The following is a 17,467-nucleotide window of genomic DNA, read 5'->3' as shown; positions in this document are numbered from 1 at the left end:
TGACAAGAACTAGGTGCATAACCTTGAGCAAGTCATTGCCTCTTGTTGAGTTTTGCTTTCTGTTTCTGTGAAATAAGGTATTAGATTACATAAACTTGAAAACACCATCAGTGATTCTACATGATACCTCAATTTCCCAGGATTCTGAGATAATTAAGTCAACTCCATTTCCTTAGTGAATTGGATAGAAATTTCTGGTGTAAAGATACCATCTTGCATAGCTTTCTATCACAGTGCACACAGTAGGATGGGGGCAAAAGAGACTCTGGCCAAGATGCCCAAATCTTGAGGCTCATTCCCAGAATGAAAGTCCCAGCAGTTCTGCCACATGGAAACACATGCCATTTTCCAGATGATAATGTTTATTAGGAAGCCCAAGGGTAGCCATAGCTCTAGGTGCTTTGTCATTTCCACAGCTTTTTCCTGGCTGAACATTCTAGAGGCCATTAGGAAGGATTCTAAAGAGGAAGTATCTCAGCCAACGTCTAAGTCTTGCTGCAGTGTGTGTGGGCCATCTCGTTAGAGCACAAGCTCTTCGAAGAAAGCAGAATGATGGTTTATTTCCAGCCTGGACTGCCCCATACCAGCGTTGATGGCTGTAATTGTCCTGATGAACTTGAGGAAAAGACGTTTATTTTTTAGGTCTCAATGTTGCAATTTGGCAAAGGATACTATTACTTTATATGTACCCCTACAAAGACCCATTTACAATAAATAATGCAATAAAAATAGTGTTTTGAACTTCTTGGGAGAAAAGCAGATGATTTGTTTCATTGGGCGCATGTGTGTGTGTGTGTGTATCTGCCTCTCACATATGTGTGTGCCCATATGTATACATACATACATATATACGTATACACACATGTATACACATATACATGTTTGTATATGTAAGAATCAGACCCCCCTGTACATGTCTGATGAACTGTGGCCCTGTCCAGTGTCAATTAGCCTGAGTCTCTTGCTCTGCCTCTCCAAGGAGAGAGGAGGGGGGCGAAGGGTCCCCCATATATCACCTAGTTCCTCCTAAGACTCACAGGAAGCAAGAGATCTGGGGAGACCCAACAGTATTGGCAGGGCTGCTGGGGCACCCAGGCAGTGGAGGGTGCCACAGATCGAGGGAGAGGCTATGTCCCCTACTTTCTCTTGAAGCAGGCAAGGCTTTGGTACATTGGAAGACCATGATGAAGTCACAGGGATGTCCAGTGCCTGGCAGTCAGGGAAAGGGTCTAGAGGAAGAGACGGCAGTCTCCACGTGGCAACTGACTGAATCAGGGGCTTCCAGAAATATCCCATGAAGCTTTGAGGAGGGTCAGAGTTGGTTTTCCTTTTCTTTTGTTTTCTTTTTTAAAATTCAGCAGTTAAGGACAAAAGCCAATAAAACACAAGGTACATGATTCCTTGGTACTTCCATGAATATTCCATTATACTAACATTGGTAGGCAGAACAATTACACAACCACCCCCCCAACCCCTCCCGCTGCAACCCCGCAAAGGTATTCCAATCCCTAGAACCTTAAAATATGTTACGTTTCATGGTAAAAGAGAATTACGGTTGCTAATCACCTGGCCTTAAAATAGATAAAAATAGCGTAGCTTACCCAGGTGGGCCCAATCTAATCACACGTGCTCTTGAAAGAGGAAAAGGGAGGCAGAAGAGTAGGTGGAAGACGTGATGTGAGAAGAACTCCGCCCACATTACTGGCTTTGCAGATGTAGGCAGGGGGCCATGAGTGAAGAAATGCAGTAGCCTCTGGAAGGCGGCAATGACCCTCAGGATATAGCCCGCAGACAATAGGGACCTCAGTCCTATGACCACAAGGAGCTGAATTCTGCCGACAATCTAAATGCACGGGACACAAATGCTGCCCCAGAGACTCCAGAAAGAAACGCTGCTGCTGATGATGTCTTAATTTTAGCCTGGTGAGACCCCTGCTGGACTTCTGACCTACAGAACTGTAAGACAATGAATTTGTGTTACTTTCAGTTTGTGGTAGCCTGTTACAGCAGCAACATAAACAAATATAATCATCACAATGTAGAAGCCCAGACAGTTCAATTCTCTCCTCATTTTTCAATACTCTTCTTTTCAGAGCTGCTGCCCAATCTAAGAAATCCTTCTCTCCTTTTATTCTTTTATCCAAATATGACCTTGAACATATATTTCTCTTATGTCTTGCTTCTTTCATTCAGTATTTGCCAGAAAATTGACTCTACCGTCTTCATTCATTAATTAAACGTTTTCTACCAACATATTTTTGGCAGTTTTTAATCTTGTGATTTTTTTTTTGTTTACACCCTTGACAATGGAAGTAAAAATACTAAGTTGTTTTGACCTATCATGTGGCAAAAATTCAAAGATGTCTAGTGTGTAATATAGTGTGCTGTGCTGATGAGTGTGAAGGGAAAAGGCACTTTTATACACTGTTGGAGGGAATAGACACCTATGAAGTCTTTCATAGAAAGGCGATATGACAGTATTTTCATCAGTAAAAAGGTGACTCCCCTGTGACCTACAGATTGTGCACACAGGGAAAGATGTCTCTTCTGGCATTGTTTGAGATTGTGTCAAATTGGAAACCTACATAAGTGGCCAAGAAAGCAGACAGGAAGAATGCCATTGGGAAGAGAGAAGGAGTGGGGCAGAGAAGAACGTTCAGCCCTTGCTTTCAACCATTTCTGTGTTGTTTGAATCTTTTATCATGAGGGTCTGATCATGTATCCCCTGAAGTGATTTTAAAAAGAAAAAATCATTCTCAGGTTCTTTTCCAAGAGAAATCCAGACCTATGTCCACTTTTCAAAATAGAAGTGAAGCCGGTGCGTTGTCAAAAAGTTCAGGCAGCAGGTGGATAATTTAGTCATGGAGCTGGCTGGTTAGTTATTTGGATAATTGAATTTAAGCCATCATGGAAAATGTAATCCAGTTTAATTTGCAAAAATGTCAGGCCTGGAGACAGATCAGAAGGAAAACATTTGGTCATGGCAGAAACGTCATTGGAGAGACTTGCTTAATGTTATGAGATGTCTGTAAGAAGCGCCCTTTCGCAATAGAAGGGCCTAGATTGAAAAGATTTGATTAAGAACCTTGGCAATCTGGTGTGAGTCATTAATGTGAGTGTTATATAATGTGTTTTGCTAATTTATTTATGAAATGTTTGATTTAGTGGTCCATTTGCCCCTTGTCAAAAGCATCTGGGAATGCCTTTATTTTCGGTTTGTTTACTTGAATAATAATTTGATTTGGGCTTTCCCATTTGGCAAATTGATTCGGATCCCAATAACATCTATAAAAACACCAGTAGCAGATTCCTATTGTTCTGGAAATGTTGTGCTTATTGGCTTTGAAAAAGGGGCCTTAGGTGAAAATTGCATTTCCTTCATTTATCTCCTTGTTTCTATGGAAAAACACCTTTCTCTTTTACCGGTCTTTGCTTCTGTCTTCAGTTGTGCCCATTGCTTGTGTCCAGAAGATTTGGGCATGATGGGTGGACTGGTGGGAGAGCCTGAGGGACATTTATTTGTTCAAAGTCTCCTGGAAGAAAACTTGTCATGAAAAAGGCTTCCAGAGGTGTCTTTAGATGACGTGGAAGGGGAGTGGACATTGGGAGTGTATGTGGCTGCCGAGACCCAAGTTTGGTTTGTATCAGACAGACCTGTGGGTGCCAGGGTTCTGGATAAAGAGATTGAGATACTGGATCACACTGGGGCCCAAGCAGCCCTGCTTGGGGATGTCTCTGATATGCAGTTAACCTGGTGCCTGTGGGCAACATTGCAAATCAGCAGTACTTAGTGGCTCAATGTTAGAAAAGAATGGGACCTGGCAGGGCAGCAGCAGTGCCATTTGGGACAACTGAACATTATCAGAATCTCCCCACCCTTGGAAGTCTCAGAAATGCAAGGAATAGATTTGCTTAAGTCTGAACGCAGTCACCCTAACACTGTGATCCCCATCTGCACGCACACGCTGGGGCTGATTGGTTAAACGTGGCCTTTGTAATGAGCCCTGGATTTGAACTCCCCATTGAAACAATTCTTTTGCAGTGGTTTGTTTTACCAAGAACATGTCTGTGTGTCAGAATTGGGACGTGCGCACTAGGAGCCTTGCACATGGTAAGCCCTGGTTCCTTTCTTACCCACAGAATCTCACCACCGGAGGGCTCGTTTGTTGTTGCTATGGTCTGAATGTGTCCCCCAAACTCATATATTCAAACTTAATTGCCAAAGGGATAGTATTAAGAGGTGGGGCCTTTAAGAGGTGATTAGGTCAGAGCCCTCACAGGTGGGATCAGGGCCTTTATAAAAGGGCTGGAGGGAGTGGGTTCGCTCCCTTCTGCTCTTCTGCCATGTGAGGATGCAGCGTTCATCCCGCGTTCCCTTCCATCCCTTCTGCCGTATGATGTCACCATCTGTGAGCAATATTTGGGCTTTCACGAGACACTGAACCTGCTGGTGCCTTGATCTTGGACTTCCAAGCCTCCAGAACTGTGAGAAAATGAATTTGTTTTTTTTTAATAAATTACCCAGTCTCAGGTATTTTGTTATAGCCACATAAACAGACAAAGATGTTGTCTTCACGTTCATATCATTATTCAATAAACCTATGGATTATTCCCTAGAGGCCTCAGAGAGAAGATCAAAAATAAGTGGAAAAAATGATGAACTTTCATATAGAAGTTCAACCATATTATAAAAATTCACCAGAACCTAGGCTCGAGTTGCCAATAGGTAGTAATGTGACAAGTTATAACTGTAGACCTGAGAGAGCATCAGTGGAGTATCACTATCACCAGTTCCAAACCAGGGGAATAGAAGTCTGGAGGACTTTTAAATTTATTCAAGGAATGCTCTAAATCTAGCATCTCTTTCTTCACCTGTGCCTTCAGCCAAATCTGTTTTTCACAATGTGTTTCTTTTATTCTATTTGTGTTTCTTACAGTATATGTCATATAGTATTAATTTGTGTCTTCATGTGTGGGCTTTCTGCAGGTGTGAGGATACCCTTGTAGGTCATTAAGCCAGGCAGAGGCATAACTTTGCCCATCTTTGATATCACCTGGGATATAGCCTGGGGCTCTTTGAGAATAACACACCACCCGTGAAATCCTTAGGACCATAAGATCTTATCTCAAGATGTTGCCAAAGCATTCAGTGTGCTTATGTTGTTCTACAAAATGGAGACAGAATGCTGTTCTCCTCTGGGAAGCATAGCTGTAGACCAGTCCCTAATTACACAAATATTTAATCTACCTTGACCTCAGCTTTCATATGTGGAGAAGGCAGAAGACTGTATTTTTCTCCCAGAGTTTTTGTGTAAGACACTTAAATGAGATCAAAGACACAAGGCTATAAAGACTCTCACGCTGGACCACTTGGATTACATCAGTGGGAACTACAGACTCAAAGGTGCTGGTCTAAATGTAAGTGGTAAAAAGAGCTTGATAATTTACCTCACAGGAGTCATATTTAATTTTAAGTACATGGATAACATTGCTAACAACGCTGAAATTCCATAACAGTCTCTATAGAAAGCCTTGCAGTAGGAAGAGATATCAGAGCTGCAAACCTTGCCCTGCAGAAGCTCACAGTTAAGCATGTGAAATTTCTATCAGCTGGACCTGCCTTAAACTACTGATTTGCCACCTAAGTAGCACTTTAGGATCACCTGGGGTACTTTTACACACTTCTAGAAGCCCAGCCACCCTCCAGACCAATTATATTGGAATTTCTGGGGTGGGACACAGGGAACTCTGCTTTTACAGTGCCCTGGGGAAGCTGCCTGCGGACTTACAGCTGAAAACCACTGCCCTGGTCTCTTTGCCTCTCCAAATGTGGTCCTTGAGCCTGTAGCACTGGCCTCGCCAGAGAGCTTGTTAGAAATGCAGAATCTTTGCTTTACCCCAGACCTACTGAGTCAGAGTCTGCATTTTAACAAGATCCCCCACATAGTTCCTATGCACAGAAAAGCTCAAGAAGTGTCCTCTGGAGAATCCAGTACCAAGTCTTCTCAGAGGGGGGAAAAGGCAATCTATATTTTTGATCTTAATGTGATAGAATTATTAATACAAAAGTGACTACCATATTATACACTTTAAAAATGTACTAAAAACACTGCTTACCTACATTTGGATTTTAGAGAAAGCCACCTAATAATTTTGCAGGCAAATGTGATTCAAAACTGTAGCCAAGGCAATATTCGAGATAAATTGTAAGGATTGGACTTTGGCTTAGTGATGCTCTTGAAAGCATCTCACATATAAAATACAAGGTACATAAAAAGTTATTTTTTTATTCTTTCGTAAAGACCTATATCTGTTGGGGGAGACATTACTTTTTCAAGGAAGAATTTAGAATGAGAAAGGTTGACTATAAAACAGTGATTGAAAACAATAAATGAAGGCTCCGGCGTTTGTAGAAACACAAATACAGACAAAGGTGAACTGAATTTTCAAAGCGAAGGAAAATATTCACTCTGTTGGTGCGTGGAATTTACATAGATCTTGATCAAATATGCACTCCTGTCCTATGTTTAAGACTGCAGCATGGTACACGGCCTTTTTACACAGTGTTGGTTCTTTGAAATAGCAGAAAAGGGAGATCAGTAGTTGCCGAGAATGGGCACAAAAAATATTCCCCAAAACCAAAAACAAAAAACATACAGATGTATGGAGGTCTAGGCTGAAAAGAGAAACCACTTTCATTGAGTTCTCACCTGCTGGCCACCACGCAGGTTCTCCATATACAGAGGGCAGTGAGGAGACGGAGTCTGCAAAGGTAGCCTCCTTTCCCAAGCAGCAGAGGTGGATTTGAACTCAGTGTTCGTGGTTTTTCTCTGTCATGCTGGGTTGTCTGGAAGTTCTTGAGGACCTCAGTGAACAATGTCAGTTTTTAACTTGTGGCCCAGAGTCCACCTCGCTGTTTCTTTGTGCCTTTCAAAACATCAGCATGGTGTTTTATCCATTCTCTTTCCTTCTTCTCCTTCTTTCTTCTTACCTTGTTTGTTCTCTGGCTTCTCAAACTGTAGGTAGTCTCCCTTCAGAAAACATCTTCAGAAAAGCGATTTCCTTATTGTGTGGTTCCAGGAAACCCACTCATCCTTTAGTGAATATTTAAGGATAATTTCCCTTTGTTTAATTTCTGTCAACTTGCCTGGCAGCAAGAGAGACAACGTTTCCGAGATTTTTTCCAAAAATTCTGATTTTATCCAGCATCTGAATGTTTTATTTACTTAGTATCTTTGCTGTCCCAGTGCTGTGACATGAAGGTTCAGTTTGGTTGTATATCAACGTCCTGACTCAGATGCGCTTGGCTGAAGTCAAGGGCAATCTGTTGATAGAACATTGGAGTCTTAGAAACCTCCCCATGCAGGTTACAAAATGCCAAGCCTAACCTCCCTCTCTGTGCACCTCTGTCCTCCTGTCTCAGAGGAAAAGCAGTGACCCTCAATGTCCACAGCTCAATCCCATTCTGTGCCATAGACCACAGCCCCTCTGGCCCATGGTGACCTCCAACCACTGGTTACCTCTGTCCTGTCCTAGAGTGTGACTTCTTTCTACTGTCACCAGCACTCTGAGGCTGAGGTCACAGATGGCTGCTCAGGCCTGCAGACCTGTTTCATTTTAATGGAATGAGCTTCAAACATTTAAAGATCAGCAGATTTCACCAAAAAAGTCATTTTGCTGTTTTCTCATCAAAAACCAAGACCCAAAACAAAACAGAAGATCTAGCAAGCGGGGCCAACCTGGCAGCGACAGCCGGAGTGAGTCTGGGCTCTCTCCTTCAGATGGCCCAGCACACCGCCCTCCTTTTTCTGGTCTGTGCCTTTGTACCTCTGGACCAAATAGTGAACAATGTCATTCAATCTTCTTCACTTAGTCTCTTTTTACAGACATGTCACATCTTTTGTTTAATTCATTTACAAATAATTTCAAATATAGTCATGTGCTATATGTGGTCAATGACACACTACATATATGACAATGGTCCTCTAAGATTATAATACCATATTTTTACTGTACCTTTTCTCTGTTTAGGTACACAAATACTTACCATTGTGTTCCAATTACCTGAAATATTCAACACAGTAACTGGTTTGTAGCCTGGGAACAGCAGGCTACACCAGATGGCCTGGGCTCGTAGTAGGCTGTGCTGTCCAGGTTTGTGTAAGGACACTCTATGACTGGCCCCTGTTACCTGGGTACTACCCACGTGGGACCACTTTAGGTCAAATTATCTCCTGAGGTGTCTTGGATCACAGAGGTATTCCTGACACCGAGGAACCCCAGCTTGATGTGACGAGCGGCGCAGGTTCACCTCCACTGGGCTGTACTGGCACGTGCTTGACTTCTAAGCCACTGACCCTTGGCCAAGGCTTTGGAATCTGTTCACTAAACAGTGTTCTGTAATCATGGATCAGTGAGTCGTTTCAGAGCAGAAGGTAACAGCCTGCCAGTGTTGTTTAGTAATAATATTTATATTTATGATTTGTTCCTGGTTCTGGAAGAGGCTGGGCATAGGGCTTGGACTTTGATAGTTAAGGCAGGTTATGTGGCTAGCATGTGTCTATGAGAGACCCCCACCATGAACAGGCTTCCTGATACCAAAGTGCTTCACATACACATGCATGCACACACCTGCTCATACACACGCACTCCAGTGCTTGCTAAAAACCTGGTGACAAAGCTCTGCTGTAAGACCCAGCTGTGGGAGGACAAAGCAGACATGGCCTGTGGTCTCCTGAGCCCTTTTAACACATATCCTGCTGCTGCTGCTGCTGCTGCTGCTGCTGGGCTGAATTTGTGATAAATCTGTTCTTGAGCATAAACTGAATCTTGTGAGTCTTTTCAGCGATGGAACACCTAAGGTGATGGGCAGGTAATTAACTCAGTGAGGGGCTCCTATGTGGTTTCCCACCTTGCTTGGGCAGAGACTTCATCTCCCTTCCCCTGGGTCTGATGCAGCTGCTAAGGGGAGAGCTCAGTGTTTTCTGCAGTTGGTGCAAACACACATGAAGCGTCCTCTTTCCCTCTTGTTTCCGTGTTCTTCTGAGGGTTCCTTACTCCCAGTGCAGGTCAGAGACGCATTATTTTATGCAGAACTGCTTTTTCAATAGGGAGCTCATCCAGTATATCCGATCTTCTAAACAAGAAACAGAAATCTTGAAGGGTATTTGTATGGTATATCCACACGCATAAAAAAGTGTGTGCATATACACATCTGTGCATATTTATGTGCATACACATTATATATTGTGAGTATATGTGTGTACGTGTACATGTACATACACTCACGACTCTCCAACCCACTGTAATCTGGTGTTCACTCCGCTATACTCCCCATCCTTTAAGTTTTGTTGTTAGTGAAGGTTTTGTCCTCTTTTGTGTCCCACTCCCTGTCTTTGGATTGCATCAGACTATTGCTTGGCCACCTACTGTTTGCAAGCCACACATGGCCTATCGGCTGTTTTCGTGAATAAACTTTAACAGGAATGCAGCTGCATTCATATCTTTATGAATCGTCTACGGCTTCTTTTGTGCTGTAATGGCAGAGTGGAATTGTTTCAAGAGAGACCTTCTGGCCCCTAAAGCCTAAAATACTTGGGCTTTGCCCCTTTATAGAAAAAGTGTACTGGCCCCTGTACTATTTTGTCCACACCTGTGACTCTGACTACCACACTACAAAGGGAGAAAATGATCTCCAATGTGCTTCATTGCTCTTCTCTTTATATCTTTTTTTTTTTTTGTATCTGCTATTATTTGAAATGACATGATTTTTCCAATGGGAGCATGTCCTGGTTACTGTAAAAAATTCATTGAGACTCTCACAGGTTGGGATGCCTTGGGGGTGCCTCATGTTAGGTCAATCTGTGTGAGAGGAAAATAATGACACCCCATAGACCCTACATGAGTGGGTTTATGTTTGTGCTGACCTGCCTGGGACTGTCCCCCACCTCTGACATCAGGAACTGAGGAATGAAAACCACAGTGTCACTGAGCCCAGGAAGGTGAGGTGAACATGGTTGCTTCTTGACCATCTTGGAGACACTGGTGGAAACTGACCCTGCTCTGTCCTCCTGCAGTGTGCACAGCTGTGAAGGCCCGCAGGGACCAGGCTGCCGGGGTCAGCTGGGGAAGAATTCAGTCTCAAGCAGCCACTCTTGTGTTCCAAGGAGACCACAAAGCAGGATGCACTGGCAGTAAATCACATCACCCTGAGCACTGTGGATTGGGAGGTGGAGAATTTCTAAGTGACACTGTGCTTCTCTTATCCACTGTGCCCCTGAAGACAGGCTTCGGTTTTGAGAGCTTGAGTGTGGAGAAGGCTTAATCCAATCACTTGCAGGTGGTTTAGCAGGGATGTGGATAAGCTGCCCTGCTGAGACAGGGCCTCCCGTGGGGCTCTCTAAGGGCCTGGGCGAATCAACTGTTACATATCCGGGGAGAGTCAGACAGGGGTTTTAAGTCTTGGTGGAGGAAATGGGTTTGAAGTCCACATTTCTAAAACATTCTCATGAGTCAGTGAGGCTCCCCCCAGGACTGAGCTAGACTCAGCTAGGCAGCTGAGCGATTTGGGATTTCAGTGATTTGCCCCTAGTCTGCAGAAAAAAAAAGTGTGTACTGCTCTTTTTGGGGCTGTGTCATCTCATTTACCCACACCTAGGGTTCTTCTGGACCTTGTGCCACCTGGCCTGGGGTCACACACAACTAGTGCTGATGACCCCAAAAGCAGATGTCTCTCTGTCTTCTCTCCCCGACTGCCCCACTTGCTGGGGCACGTCTTCCCAAACCTCCCAGCAGGCTCTCAGAACCCAGGACGCTAAACTCGGCGTAGCGCTCCCCTCTGGCCCTGCTCCCCTTGTGTGTACGACACTCCACATGACCGCCACTCACCCGAGCTCAAAGCTGGCTCTCTTTTAAAGTGCGCTTTTCACAAATTCCATTCAAAAGGCTGTAAAATCGTATCCTTTTAGACATTCACTCATGGCCTCCTCTTTCTCACTTGCATCATTACGGAAGTGGCCCAGCTGGTCTCTTGCTCTGGTCCTGCCATTCTTCAAGCAGACACCAGAGCACCCTCTGCCCTTTTCATCTAATCTACTCCGCTCTCCACCTTGTCAGGCGTCTTTCTCTCCAGAATGCAGTGCAGGTTCCATGGTGTGGCTTGTGGGCGTCTTCGTGTTCTGGTCTTGTCTAAACCCACAGCCTCCATCCCTCCTCCTCCTGACTGCCCTGCAGCCCAGCCAAATGCTTCACTCACACCCTAGTGTCTGTCAAATGAAAGCCTTGTCCTCGTCACCATACCCGACTGTACCTACGCTGCATGGCACCACTCTGCACTGTACTCACACTGGGCTGTACCCACTGTACCCACACTGGGCAGTACCCACACTGCACTGTACCCACACTGGGCAGTACCCACACTGGGTTGTATTCACACTGCACTGTACCCACACTGGGACATACACATCGTATCCACATGGCACTGTACCCACATGGCACAATGTCTACATGGCACTGTACCCACGCTGGACTGTGTCCACTGTATCTACACTGGGCTGTACCCACACTGGGCTGTATTCACACTGCACTGTACTCACACTGAGTTGTACCCAAACTGGACCGTCCTGACACTGGGATGTAGCCACAGTGCCCACACTGGTTTGTACCCACACTGGTCTATATCCTTACTGCACTGTACCGACAGTGGCTGTACCTACACTGCACTGTATTCACTGCACTCACACCGTACTGTTCCCACTTTGGACTCGGGCAGCTCTCCATACACAAGATTGGTCTCCCTTAGACCCTATGCTGGGGTGTACACTCTGCTTGGGCAAGAATCTTTGTTTTATTTAGCAATAAGTTTGCGTAGTACAGAGCAGCTCATTACACATAGTGGGCACTCAATGAATATTTCCTGAGGAATAAATCTTAAGGTTGTTTTCTTATAAGCCACTGTAGTTCCTTTCATATCAGTATATATTTTTTTTCTCTGTTCAAATTAAATCCCTCTTGCTACAAAGCAGACATGTTTCCTTATTGGGGCTTTGGGTAGAGCTGGCAAACCAATTAGGCTCGGTTTGCCATGAGGAACAGCAACCTGGATTTGAAGGAGCCTTGGGTCCTCACTGACATTTTTCTCATCTATTCTGAGTAATTTTGATTTCTTGAGTATTTTTTGTGAAACATTCTATTATTCTCACAGACCAATCTAGAAGGAGTCCACTTTAGGTAAGCAGTTTCTGCTGTTTACAAAACCTTACAACATTGGGGCTTTCCTTTTCCAAAACCTACAGTGCTCTTGAAGGCACCATGAAAACAATGCCTGACACTTAAGTAGGTTCAGGGTGTGCTTTGGCCAGGGAAAGTCTGTGAACCTGGATGCCTGTGGTTTTGGAACCATTTCTAATGGTCATCATCAGGAAATAAAGTGGCATTTTTCCCATTTGGTGGAAAGCAAGTTGTTGGCAAATGCATCTATTTGAGATCTGTCTTCCCAATGTTGGCTCAAGAACACAAAGACCCTTTGGACCCTGAGGGAGGATTGTCCTCAGAAATGTTGAAACTAATAGAGAGATGGTGACACTTCATCCCCTTTGTTCACCCTTCCCATCCTCCAGGTTGTGCCCACTAACAGGAAGATGGGAGGGGTGGGAGGTGCCACTATATTCCGGAACAATGTGCTCCCTCAAAACATGGCATCCAGGACTTGAGATGCCTCAAGATCTGGGGCCCTGAGCTACTGTGTTTGACTTTGTCGAGAGTCTCGGGTGGCCTTGGGAGGGAAATAGTGCCAATGCCAGCCTGTGCTGTGCACGTGTGGGGGCACTGAAGGGCCACAACTCTACTGGCCTTCACTCTAGCTGTGCATCCATCTCCATCCTGAAGCTCGATTAATCTTTCCAAATTAGGAAACTAACCAAGGTCCTTCACTGCTTAAAACTTCTTATTAGTCCCCACAATGACAACTAAAGCTTGAGCTCCGTGGTGCTCCATGACCTGGCCAGTGCCTCCCTACCTGGCTTCATGTCTGCCCTCAACGAAACTAAGACAATCAGAGCACTTAACTTCCTCTTTCTCCTATCCGTGCCTCCTTCCTGGCGGTTTCTGCCTGGGATGTCCTTCTGTTTTCCTTGATTAGACTAAACTCTACCCATCCTTTCAGACTCAATTTATGGGCCTCCTATTCTAGGGAAACTTTCTACACTTTCATTGTCTTCATGTCCACAAGAAATATTTGTTCATTTGTAAGCATTAACTGAGTGCCTGCTGCATGCCAGGTGTCAGAAATAGAGAAATGACAAAGATACAATTCACACTGAAGGAACACATGGGCTGGATACCAAAGTGTCTTTGTCTTATTCCATGGACTCCAGAGAGTGAGAAGATCAGGAGACCATCCATTGCATACAGTAAGCATTTAGTCTTTATGTGATTAATTTTGTTTAAAAGTTAAAAATGAAATATAAGCTTTCAAAGTCACAGGACTATGCGATCACTCAGATATCAAAGTATGATATTCCTTTTTAGGGTGAACATGGATGCTAGTATTATTACATATATTTCTTAGCATAATATGCTGTTTTACCAGCTTCCCAGGGTCTAATTGGAACAAAAATGGACCTTTCCTCCAGTACGAACATTTCACCATGCCCTGCAGAAAGCCTCCTATTCCAGGCTCAGAATAAACATTGAAAGTATGGAGTTTATGTTTAATATTACTCTGATGGTTTGCCATGGTTGCTATGGAAATTATGGTATTGTTTATTATTAAATGAAGAGCAATAATGAACCTGATAAAATCAATCTATAATATGGATAGGCAATCTTGGCATGTAGTTATTAATATTATTTTGCCTTCTGCATTTGTCGGAAGCTGATTGAAAAAAGCCTTCCGCTTAGTGGAAGGGCATACTACATTTGTATATCTGCTGGCCCCATGAGGTAATTCATGTCTGATAATAAAAAGGAACATTACCTAATTCAAACTTTTATTATGCTGATGTACTGGGCAACCATAAAACACACCTAGGCAAATGATTTATTGATCACCTGATGTGAGGCCATGCCTAAGCTGCTAGAAAGTTCTCCTCAGTCCATGGAGACTGATGGGCAGAATTGATCACTTTCAGAGTATAGGTGTTAATATGGGAAATGATTAGGATTCTGAGTTCAGCTGCCTGAATGCTCTCATGGACATCCAATAGAAACTTTGTTACGGCGGTATACCCAGTTGGAGATCAACTCTCATATTTAAAAAAATTTCTGTCAATAGCCAATTGTCAAACTCTGTAGGAAGATCAATAGAGGTTGAAGAGACTTGAGGTTGCTAAAATGGTACCCAGTGGGTCTCAGGAAACTGGAAATGCTCACTGACCCTGCAAGGGCCACTGGAAAATTTTCAGGGCAAAATAGAAGACAGTTAAATTTGAGCAGCATGGCCCAAACCTACAGAAAAGCAAATCTTTTAGTTTGGGTTTTAGTCTGCTCTGAAATGCTCTGTGCCCAGTGAAAATTACACAAAGCATGTTCTGATCCATGCAACAGCTGGCTTTTGGTAGACATCCCAGTTTGTGGGCCTAATTCCTCCTAGTGGAATGAGGGCAGGTGAGTTTTCTGTTGATGTGTAGCCACCCCGCAACCCAGTGGCTTTAGACGATAACTGTTTTATTGCTCCCAATTCTATGGGTCAGAGACTGGGCAGGGCTGGCAGGGGAGGGGAGACGACTCATCTCCACTTCATGTGGCTCTGGCCAGTATCTCCACTGGGGCTGGAGGGACCGAGATGTCCCCCCTCGCATGTCCAGTGCTTTGGTGCTGGCTTTTGACTGGGACACCTCAGTACTTCTCTGTGTGGCCTCCCTCCTTCCCCAGGGCTGGTCTTTCTCCATGCCCTCCTTTTCTAGCAGGGTCATTTGGGGTTCTTTACATGGCAAGAGAACAAAAAAGGAAGCTTCCAGGTCTCTTAAGGCCTCTACTCAGAAGCTCCACAATCTCCCTTCTGTCACATGCTTAGGGTCAGTGCCAGTCATAGGGCCAGGTGAGGCTCAAAGAAAGGGGAGATGGCAGTCACACTGCAAAGAGCATGATGGATAGGAGGGATGGATATGTCCATTTTAGGAAACAATTTACCATGGATGGTGAAACTTCAATCACTTTTGAATATTCAACCAGCTTTGGAAGTCAGTGCTGTGCCCTTTTGTCCCTGAGCACTGCAGTTAGAGAAGCTGAGCTGAGGCATGTTGTATCTTTCCCAACAACACCACTGTCCACAGTTCAGTCATCCCTGTAGCATGGACACTGGGATAAGCCAACATGCTAGCAAGGGGATGCTATGGAGTGGTCCTCACTGGTGATCCAGCTCCTACACTTGCCTAGTTCTCTCTCAGCTGGTTTCAAGATAACTTTCAAAAGAGGTGACTGATTGTCTTAGTATGTTTGGTTGATAAAACACAATAAAGTGGGTGGCTTATAAACAACAGAAATTTATCACAGTTCTGAGGCTGGGAAGTCCAAGATCAAGGTAACATCAGATTTGGTGTCTGGTGAGGGCCAATTCCCTGGTCCGTAGATGGCTGTCTTCTCATTGTGTTCTCATGTGGTGGAAGGGCCAAGGGATCTCTCTGGGGTCTCTTTTATAGGGGCACTATCCCTATTCATGAGGGGTCTGCCCTTGTGACCCAACCACCTTTCAAAGACCCCATCTCTTAATACTATCACCTTGGAGATTAGGACTTTAAGAAACAAATTTGAGAGGTGGGCACAGATATTTAGAGTATAACGCTGATTAAAACCAAATTTGTATTGTTGAACCAAATAATACTGAGCTGAAAGCAGTCTCCTGATGTCTTCTGGAAGGACTCTAGGGATCTGTCTAGCTGGACAGTTAATTTTGAGACATTGCTTCATCACTCAGGGTTGGACAGACCTGTGTCACTTTATTGAAATCTTGAAAAATTATTTTTAAGTTCCATTAGGCTGCTAAAATGCTTATTTTAGCCCTGCTGTCATTTCCCAGTATCTCCCCTCTCACTGCCAACAAATGCCCCTGGGGGTTCTTCCTTGGTTGTCCAGCAGCAAGCTAGCTGGGCCCCTAGAAGGAGGGGCTGCAGTTACACCCAGAATCAACTTTTCAAAGGAGCAGGGGCCCTCCAAGATCTGAGGTACTGGAGTTGAGGGCTTGTGAACCATTTAATTTACTGCCTTTGAATTCTAGCCAGCACCAAGTAATGTCTGTAGGTGTTTTTCCAGCCCTGCCAGACAGAAACATTGGTCTGCTCTTACAGCTAAAACACTCAGCAGTGTTTCCCAACCAAGATTCCCATGGAAAATAGGAGTATGTGCACATTTTAAGAAGCATTTTGATTTCTTTAGGACTTTGGGCTACTGTTTACTTTTATGAGTAAGCTTGTGAATACACACATATGTTTAAATAAAAAAAAATTATACTCAGTAGATGCAACAGATTTTGACCCCTTTGCCAAGGAGTGAGCATGCGACACCCTGACTAAGTACAGAACTTCATCTTCAATGAGCCAAAGTCTAAGGAGTGGTCATATGGCCTGAGCAGAGCCAATCAGAGTCCTTCCCTGGAACTGATACGTTGACACAGGAAGAAAGAAGATCTGTCTTATGGTATGGTTACTGGTTGGCTATTTTTCCAGTCTCAAGGAGAAGGTCCCATGTCTTTGGTAGGAGACAATAAGGCCAACCTACAAGAAAGAGAGAGACAAGACAAGACGAGAGATGGTAGGGAAAGAGAACACTGGCAGGATGGAGACTCTGATTATTGACCTGGAGATGCTGAGTCATGTAGGTCTTCCTTTCAGTTCCATGAGCCATTCAGCATCTTTTCAGGCTACAAGAGCCAATACAAAAAGACAAAAGAGTCCTTTTTTGTCTTGCTACTCAAGAATTTTACTAATACACCCAGTTTTGTCAACCTTTCACCATATAGATTTGTTATGCTTCGAAGAGCACAATTGACTCATGGGTCCCTATTTTCATTTCATAACGAAGCACATAATGGCAGCATATTATTGGGATTGTCTTTTGTAATATTGACATAGAGAAAGAGAAAGGTTATGTAGACAACGTAGATCATGTACTTATTTAGATAAAGTTTGTTATGGACTGAATGTTTGTGTCTCCCCCAAATTCATATACTGAAGCCTTAACCTCCAATATGCTTATATCTAGAGAAGAGGCCTCTAAAGGAGTAATTAAGGTGAAACAAGGTCATAAGTGTGGGGCCCTGATCTGAGAGGATCAGTGACCTTATAAGAAGAGACACTAGAGAGTCATCCCTTGCATATGTTCTCCCTCTCTCTCTCTCTCTCTCTCTCTCTCTCTCTCTCTCTCTTTCCCCACATAAAAGAGGTCATGTGAGCACACATAGCAGGAAGGCAGCTGTCCACAAGCCAGGAGGAGAGCCTTCACTAGTTACTGACCATGCTGGCACCATGATCTT

Source organism: Propithecus coquereli, unplaced genomic scaffold, assembly GCF_000956105.1.
Source record: "Propithecus coquereli isolate 6110/MARCELLA unplaced genomic scaffold, Pcoq_1.0 Scaffold153, whole genome shotgun sequence".
Lineage (NCBI taxonomy): Eukaryota > Metazoa > Chordata > Mammalia > Primates > Indriidae > Propithecus > Propithecus coquereli.
This window is presented reverse-complemented; position numbering follows the sequence as displayed.